The 9484-nt window shown below is 42.9% G+C and overlaps 1 long non-coding RNA gene across 1 annotated transcript; it reads left to right on the top strand.

The window, feature by feature from the left end:
• The first annotated feature begins 4277 nt into the window (after window positions 1–4277).
• LOC118397764 (uncharacterized) lies at window positions 4278–5401 on the top strand. The gene is made up of 2 exons (XR_004828481.2): window positions 4278–4946; window positions 5189–5401. It is a non-coding gene; the product is annotated as an uncharacterized LOC118397764 (long non-coding RNA).
• Window positions 5402–9484: the final 4083 nt, after the last annotated feature.

Here is a 9484-nt window from a genome sequence, read left to right as displayed (position 1 = left end):
AACGCAAGAATGCTTCTTTTTGCGAGACTGTCCTTGAAAGAGATCACGTCTCGATTTGTTTTGAATTTTCTCAATGGCAGTATTAATCTGACCATTTTTTACCTCCCATCCTTTAATTTTCTTTGCATCTCAAACATATTTCTGTCGAAATCTGATTGTTTGGCTGTAGGGCAAAGGGAAGCGGGTGACACTTATATGCCCTCAACACACTGTTACAATCTGTAGATTTTCTGTAAAGGTCAGTGTAAATAGATCATTGTCCTCACACAAATCAAAAGATCAAGAAAACTGGTTTGTCAGATTGCATAGTACATCTCAGGTGCTCAGAAAAACATGGAATGTCTGGAGCTGTTTTGCATCACCCTTCAATAGAGCAAAAATGACAGCAATGTACCTTTTCCAGATAATAATGTTGGGCAATATCTTTGTTGAAAGGATTGAGAATTTACCTTTTCTCCGTGTAACCATGTAAATTAGCATAGTTAGGAGCCGTAGAAGACCCCATAGCAGTACCCTTCGTCTGAATAAGAAATCATTTAGGAACATGAAGTAGCTGTGTGTGAGTACTATTTCAGCCAATTTTATAATCCATGCACTGGGGGGTAGTTCATTAAGGTTATGTTGCAGAAGAAAATGTTCCATGGCATCAATTACCGCCCTCGTGTGGAATATTTGTGTATAACGACTCAACATCAAAAGTAACTAACAAAGTATTATCAGGGAGAGGATCAAGAGAGAGATTCAATAATAGAGATCCTCCTGCTGATGTCCTTTACAAAAAGGAGGGGAGCTGTTCTGCGAGTGGTCTAATAAAAAAAGTTAACAAAATTCGATAAAGGGGCTGTTACTGCATCAATACCCGCTACAATAGTGCGCCCTGGAGGTTTTGTAACATTCTTGTGTAATTTCAGCAAAGTATAGAAAGTGGCAATTTTATGGTATTGAATAGCGAAAAAGTTGTGTTCTTTTTTTGGTGATTTGACCAGAACTTAAATACCCATCGTAAAAAACTCATCTAGGACAGTAAATATAGTGCTCTGAAATTGGGAAGTGGGGTCACTTCTGAGTTTCTTGAAAAAGGTGTTGTCAAGCAGTTGTCCTTGACACTAATTTACATAAACTGTCTTATCCACGAGTACAACCGACACACCCTTATCAGCAGGGCGTATAAGGACTGACGTATCGGATTGTAAATCAAGTAAAGCTTGTTTTTAATCTTTAGGTAAATTATAGAAATATACACTACCAGTCAAAAGTTTTAGAACACCTATTCATTCAACGTTTTTCTTAATTTTTTTTCCACTATTTTCTACATTGTAGAATAATAGTGAAGACATCAAAACTATGAAATAACACATATGGAATCATGTAGTAAAAGTGTTAAACAAATCAAAATATATTTTAGATTTTAGATTCTTCAAAGTAGCCACCATTTTCCTTGATAACAGCTTTCCACACTCTTGGCATTCTTTCAACCAGCTTTATGAGGTAGTCACCTGGAATGCATTTCAATTAACAGGTGTGCCTTCTTAAAAGTTAATTTGTGGAATTTATTTTCTTCTTAATGCGTTTGAGCCAATCAGTTGTGTTGTGACAAGGTAGGGGTGGTATGCAGAAGATATCCCTATTTGGTAAAAGATCAAGTCCATATTATGGCAAGAACAGCTCAAATAAGCAAGGAGAAACGACAGTCAATCATTACTTTATGACATTAAGGTCAGTAAATACAGAACATTTCAGGAACTTTGAAAGTTTCTTCAAGTGCAGTTGCAAAAACCATGAAGCGCTATGATGAAACTGGAGTTCACAGAGTTCAAGTAACAGACACATCTCAACATCAACTGATCAGAGGATACTTTGTGAATCATACCTTCATGGTCGAAACACTGGAAAAAAACACTACTAAAGGACACCAATAATAATAAGATACTTACTTGGGCCAAGAAACATGAGCAATCGACATTAGACTGGTGGAATGGACATTAGACCGGAGTCCAAATTTGATTTTTGAAAGACCACTGTGTATTTGTGAGATGCAGTGTGGGTGAACGGATGGTCTCAGCATGTGTATTTCCCACTGTAAAGCATGTAGTAGGAGGTGTTATGGTGTGGGGGTGCTTTGCTAGTGACACTATCTGTGATTTATTTAGAATTCAAGGTACACTTAACCAGCATGGCTACCACAGCAATCTGCAGCGATACGCCATCCCATCTGGTTTGGGCTTAGTGGGACTATCATTTGTTTTTCAACAGGTCAATGACCCAACACACCTCCAGGCTGTGTAAGGGCTATTTTTCACCAAGAAGGAGAGATGGAGTGCTGCATCAGATGACCTGGTCTCCACAATCCCCCGACCTCAACTTAATTGAGATGATTTGGGATGAGTCGGACCCCAGACTGAAGGAAGAGGAGTCAACAAGTGCTAAGCATATGTGGGAACTACTTCAAGACTGTTGGAAAAGCATTCCAGGTGAAACTGGTTGAGAGAACGCCAAGATTGTGCAAAGCTGTTATCAAGGAAAAGGGTGGCTACTTATAAGAATATAAAATATAGTTTGATGTGTTTTACACTTTTTTGGTTACTACATGATTCCATTTGTATTATCTCATAGTTTTGATGTCTTCACTATTATTTTACAATGCAGAAAATAGTAGAAAATAAAGAAAAACCCTTGAAGGAGTAGGTGATCTAAAACATTTTACCAGTAGTGTATGTACTCATGTTTGTTCCAAAGGAGATTATCAACATCTTTTTCAACAAGTCTGAAATATGTCTCAATAGGGTGATTGCGTTTGGCTGGAGGTACAAAATAACTTACTTTTAAAAGGAGTCGGAGTATGTGCTGGTGAGCAGCCTACATGTTCAATTGAAATATCACGATTAGGGGAGCTAAAGTATTCCCTTAAACGGTTGTTTCTTTAAAGAAAAACTCAAACATGTCTACCTTGACATCAAAATCATTGCAGTGGTTGTAGGCTTGGTTCCCAAAAGAGTTACACCTGGAAACAAAGGGTTCTTCTATGGGAAAAGCCGAATAACTATTTTTTTTAAAAAGCGGTGTGGAGTAACTACAATGTTGTTGATCCATCTTCAGCTTTCTCCTGTCACAGCCATTAAACTCTGTAACTGTTTTCAAGTCATCATTGGCCTAATGGTGAAATCCCTTCCTTCCTCTCCGGCAACTGAGTTTACAAAGGACGCCTGTATCTTTGTAGTGACTGGGTGTATTGATACACCATTCAAAGTTTAATGTTCAAAGGGATATTAAATGTCTGCTTTTTATTTTTACACATCTACCAATAGGTGCAATTCTTTGTGAGACCCTGGTCTTTGTGGTTGAATCTGTGTTTGAAATGCACTACTCGACTGAGGAACCTTACAGATGTATGTGTGGGGTACAGAGATGAAGTAGTCATTCAAAAATCATGTTAAACATTATTATTGCACACAGAGTCAGTCCATGTAACTTATAATGTGACTTGTTTTAAGCAAACATTTACTCCTGAATTTATTTAGGCATGCCATAACAAAGTGGTTGAATATTTGTTGACTTAAGCCCTTGCAGCCAATCCACTGAGGCAAAAGACTAAGGGGAGAAAAACACTACATGACCAAAAGTATGTGGACATGTGGACCTGCTCGTCAATCATCTCATTCCAGAATTATGGGCATTAATATGGAGTTGTTCCCCCCTTTGTTGCTATAACAGCGTCCACTCTTCTGGGAAGGCTTTCCACTAGATGTTGGAACAATACTGCAGGGACTTGCTTCCATCCAGCCACAAGAGCATTAGTGACGTCGGCCACTGATGTTGGTTGATTAATCCTGGCTCGCAGTCAGCGTTCCAATTCATCCCAAAGGTGTTCGATGGGGTTGAGGTCAGGGCTCTGTGCAGGCAAGTCAAGTTATTTTGCATTGATCTCGTTAAACCATTTCTGTATGGGCCTCGCTTTGTGCACGGGTGCACTGTCATGCTGAAACAGGAAAGGGCCATCCACAAACTGTTACCACAATGTTGGAAGCACCGTATCGTCTAGAATGTCATTGTTGTTACATCTGCTCCTGCCACGCCCTCTACTTCTCATCCTGGACCTCCCTAACCTGCCACCACTCCCCCAGTGCTCTCTCTCTACCGCTCTCTCTGTGTGTATGTGATTGTGTGAGTGGAGACAGGTGTGCTGGAAGCAGAGCAGATTCCCACCAGCTGCAACCTGTTCCATAATCAAGAATCCTACAAATACTCAGCCCTGCCACTTCCACGCTGCCAGATCGTAGCCTCTACTCAGTCAGTCTGCATTTCTAGCTGTTAGTTCCTGCATAGATGTTGTTATCCTGTTGTGCCTGTTTTCCCTAGCCTCACACTGCTTTTTCTCTCTGCTACAGTCCCATCTGCTCTGACTCTGATGCCTGTCTCCAGTCCCTCATCTCCTCAGTCCTGCCTCCCTGCCCTGGATCCCCACTCTACTGCTTCATTGGATTCTGCTCCAGACCTGCTTATCTGGTTCCTAATCTCCTTTTCCCCAGCCTCAGTCCGGATTCCCTACTACCCACCCGAGATTCCCCTGGACTGCACCCCATCTCCTCTCCCGCTTTTCAGTAAATACATAGGTTACCTATCCTTGTCTCCTCGTCTGATTTTGCATTTGGGTTCACCTGCTCCACCCTGCGTAACAGTACGAACGGGCTAGTGATATGAACCCAGCAGGCTTAGATCCTCTCCACCAAACCCTCGCCGGCCAAGGCGCCCTGCTCGAGCAACATGACCAAGCCTTGAACCCATCTGGAGCACATCAATACGTTTCACGGAGCCTTTCTGACCTACAGGGCCGAACTTTCGCCCCGAGATCACAACCAGTCCCAAGTCCTTCTCCTTTGTCCCGTGAGCTGTTTGTTCCGACTTCCGAGTGTTACGATGGCAACCTCAGAGCTTGCAGAGCCTTTTTGGTACGATGTTCACTAGTATTTGAGCAACAGCCCCACTCTTAGAGCAGAGCAGATTCTCAACAGCTGCAACCTGTTCCATAATCAAGAATCCTACAAATACTCAGCCCTGCCACTTCCAAGCTGCCAGATCGTAGCCTCTACTCAGTCAGTCTGCATTTCTAGCTGTTAGTTCCTGCATAGATTTTGTTATCCTGTTGTGCCTGTTTTCCCTAGCCTCACACTGCTTTTTCTCTCCACTACAGTCCCATCTGCTGTGACTCTGGTACCCTTCTCCTCAGTCCTGCTTCCCTGCCCTGGATCCTCACTCTAGTGCTTCATTGGATTCCTCTCCATACCTGCTTACCCGGTTCCTAATCTCCTTGCCCTCAGTCTGGATTCCCTACTACCTGCCCGAGATTCCCCTGGACTGCACCCCATCTCCTCTTCTGCTTTTCAATAAATACATTGGTTACCTATCCGTGTCTCCGTCTGAGTCTGCATTTGGGTTCACCTGCTCCGCCCCGCATAACAATTGTATGCTGTAGCGTTAAGATTTCCTTTCACTGGAACTAAAGGACCACGAACCATGAAGGTAGCATTGTCCTGGCATCCGCCAAAAGCCAGATTCATCCTTTGGACTGGCAGATGGTTAAGTGTGATTCATCACTCCAGCGACTGCGTTTCCGCTGCTCCTCTCCACAGGGTCCTTTCACCTATAGCTGATTTCATGGATGAGCTCTCTGACAGGAATTCAGTCACCAGCTGCATGAGTTTGTGTATGACTTCAAATGGAAGACATGGACCACAGTGAAATTAACAGCTTGTTCTGTTGTTCAGACATCTCAAATAAAGTCAAAGTTTGTTTGTCATGTGCGCCGAATACAACAGGTAGACCTTACAGTGAAATGCTTACTTACAGGCTCTAACCAATGGTGCGGGAAACAAAATGTGTGTGTGTGTAGGTAAGTAAAGAAATAAAACAGTAAAAAGACATTTGAAAAAAAGAGTAGCAAGGCTATATACAGACACCTGTTAGTCAGGCTTATTGAGGTAGTATGTACATGTAGGTATTGTTAAAGTGACTATGCATGTATGATTAGAGTAGCAGAAGTGTAAAAAGAGGGGTTGGTGGGTGGTGGGACACAATGCAGATAGCCCGGTTAGTCAACGTGGTTGGTCGGGCCATTTAGGTAGTATGTACAAGAATGTATAGTTAATGTGACTATGCATATAAGATAAACAGAGAGTAGCAGCAGCGTAAAAGAGGGGTTGGAGGGGTGGGGAACACAACGCAAATAGTCCGGGTAACCATTTGGTTACCTGTTCAGGAGTCTTATGGCTTGGGGGTAAAAACTGTTGAAAAGCTTTTTTGTCCTAGACTTGGCACTCCGGTACCACTTGCCATGCGGTAGTAGAGAGAACAGTCTATGACTGGGGTGGCTGGGGTCTTTGACAATTTTTAGTGCCTTCCTCTGACACCGCCTGGTGTAGAGGTCCTGGATGGCAGGCAGCTTTGCCCCAGTGAAGTACTGGGCCGGACGCACTACCCTCTGAAGTGCCTTGCAGTCAGAGGCCGAGCAATTGCCGTACCAGGCAGTGATGCAACCGGTCAGGATGCTCTCGATGTTGCAGCTGTAGAACCTTTTGAGGATCTCAGGACCCATGCCAAATCTTTTTAGTTTCCTAAGGGGGAATAGGCTTTGTCGTGCCCTCTTCACGACTGTCTTGGTGTGTTTGGACCAATCTAGTTTGTTGTTGATGTGGACACCAAGGAATTTGAAGCTCTCAACCTGCTCCACTACAGTCCCGTTGATGAGAATGTGGACGTGCTGGGTGCTCCTTTTCCTGTAGTCCACAATCATCTCATTAGTCTTGGATACGTTGAGGAATAGGTTGTTATTCTGGCACCACCCGGCCTGGTCCCTGACCTCCTCCCTATAGGCTGTCTCGTCGTTTTCGGTGATCAGGCCTACCACTGTTGTGTCGTCAGCAAACTTAATGATGGTGTTGGAGTCGTGCCTGGCCATGCAGTCGTGGGTGAACAGGAAGTACAGGAGGGGACTGAGCACGCATCCATGGGGAGCTCCAGTGTTGAGGATCAGCGTGGCATATGTGTTGCTACCTACCCTCACCACCTGGGGGCGGCCTGTCAGGAAGTCCAGGATCCAGTTGCAGAGGGAAGTGTTTAGTCCCAGGATGCTTAGCTTGGTGATGAGATTTAAGGGTACTATGGTGTTGAACGCTGAGCTGTAGTCAATGAACAGCATTCTCATATAGGTGTTCCTTTTGTCCAGGTGGGAAAGGGCAATGTGGAGTGCAATAGAGATTGCATCATCTTTGGATCTGTTAGGGCGGTATGCAAAATGGAGTGGGTCTAGGGTTTCTGGGATAATGGTGTTGATGTGAGCCATTACCAGCCTTTCAAAGCACTTCATGGCTACGGACGTGAGTGCTACTGGTCTGTAGTCATTTAGGCAGGTTGCCTTTGTGTTCTTGGGCACAGGGACTATGGTGGTCTGCTTGAAGCATGTTGGTATTAGACTCAATCAGGGACATGTTGAAAAGTCTCAGGCCACTAGGAGCGCCGCCTCTGGGTGAGTGGTTTCCTGTTTGCTTATTTCCTTATACAGCTGACAGAGTGCGGTCTTAGTGCCAGCATCTGTCTTTGGTGGCAAATAAACAGCCACGAAAAGTGTAGCTGAGAACTCTCTAGGCAAGTAGTGTGGCCTGTAGTTTGTCACAATATACTCTACTTCAGGTGAGCAGAATCTACAGACTTCCTTAGATTTTGTGCACCAGCTGTTGTTTACAAATATGCGCAGATCCCCAGGCCCTCTGCGTCACTTCCTTTTGCGAATAATTGGGATGTCTGCCCTGTGGGGTGTTTGGAGAATATCGTGTCAGCCCTGCTTGCTGCTGTTGTTGAAGATCTTTGTCTAATCCGAGGTGAGTGATCACTGTCCTAATATCCAGAAGCTCTTTTCTTCCGTAAGATATGGTTGCAGAAACATTATGTACAAAATAATTTACAAATATCGCGAAAACCCCCACATAATAGCACAATTGGTTAGGAGACCGTAAAACGGCGGCCATCTCCTCCCGCGCCATTTTCATAGTCAGACACGTTTTATTTTATTCCATAGTGTAAACGTCTGTTCATAGCAGACACTGTTCTACTATTTTTCAGAAATATCTATATTAAGAAATATTTGTAACTACACTGACACTTTCCAGTGCAGTATAACTGCAGCTCAACTGCAGGACACTGCAGTAGTTATTCTGCAATTACTGCATCCAAAATACCAGTCGACTGCAGTCAGTGTTGTGTTCGAGACCGAAGGGGGACAAGGAGTCCGAGACTGAGTCAAGATCGAGATCAGAAAAAGTCATATTCAAGAGCTTGATTGTAATTTTGTCAACTCACCACCATAATAAGAGTTCAAAATATCCAGTATTGCTGGGTTCATATTTCAGAACATCATATGGATTCTTTAAACATTCAAAATGGTGAAAAAATGTGTGCTGAAGGAAAATAGAGCCAATCCGCTAATTATTACTAACCCAAACATAGTGGGGAACAATGGGTCTTCTATGCCTTCAGTGAAGGGTTAAGAATTCATTAAAAAAATGATTATAATAATAATAATAATAATACTAAAATTACTATTTTGGATGATTTTCTGATTTAATCTCTTCAGTTTATTTTGGAATGGAAAGGGTTAACACCGAAGAGAGAAAAATATCCAATCAAGATTCTTTGCTGGTCTCTGGGGAGATAAATCTAGCCAGCTAAGTCAGCCATTTGCTCGGCCATCAGAAGCTAGATAAAGGCATCTACCATTCAACTGTATTAGGGCAAAAATGTGACAGCTGAATCAACCAATCACATTTTGACTTAATGGGTGGGACCGTTTTTAAGAGACTTATGGAAACTTCTGCCTTCTTGAAGGCCAACAGGCCAACAGGTCGCACAATAGCGAGCAGTAGTTTTCCTACGCTCGAGCTAGCTAGATTTTGTTGTCGGCTACATTTCAGCAGCTGCAGCAGGTGTTATCAAAAGGATGTTGTTGCTAATTTGTTAGCTTCTCCCTTTCAAGAATACATTTCAGTGTTTTTTATTGCAGCGTGCTTGCTGTTGTTAGCCATCTCTTTCAAAATAACTTATGTTTGTAAAAAATTGTTGCATTTAAAACATTTTAGCAACATTACATCTTATTCAAATCTGGTCATATACACCCCCAGGAAGAAAATTACATCAATAGATGCGCTAGCCTATTAGCCATGTTATGACTGACTGTGATCATTGCCCTTGCTAGTTTGATTGTATTGACATTCCCAGCCTTTTAATTTTACCTTTATTTAACCAGGCAAGTCAGTTAAGAACATATTCTTATTTTCAATGACGGCCTGGGAACAGTGGGTTAACTGCCTGTTCAGGGGCAGAATTTGTACCTTGTCAGCTCGGGGGTTTGAACTCGCAACCTTACGGTTACTAGTCCAACGCTCTAACCACTAGGCTACGCTGCTGCCGTTTCTGTCCAGAATATTGAGTAATTTAA

The sequence above is a fragment of the Oncorhynchus keta genome, chromosome 19 (genome assembly GCF_023373465.1).
Source record: "Oncorhynchus keta strain PuntledgeMale-10-30-2019 chromosome 19, Oket_V2, whole genome shotgun sequence".
In the NCBI taxonomy this organism is placed as follows: Eukaryota; Metazoa; Chordata; class Actinopteri; order Salmoniformes; family Salmonidae; genus Oncorhynchus; species Oncorhynchus keta.
The sequence above is the reverse complement of the archived record's forward strand: the minus strand, read 5'-3'. Positions and strand labels throughout refer to the sequence as shown.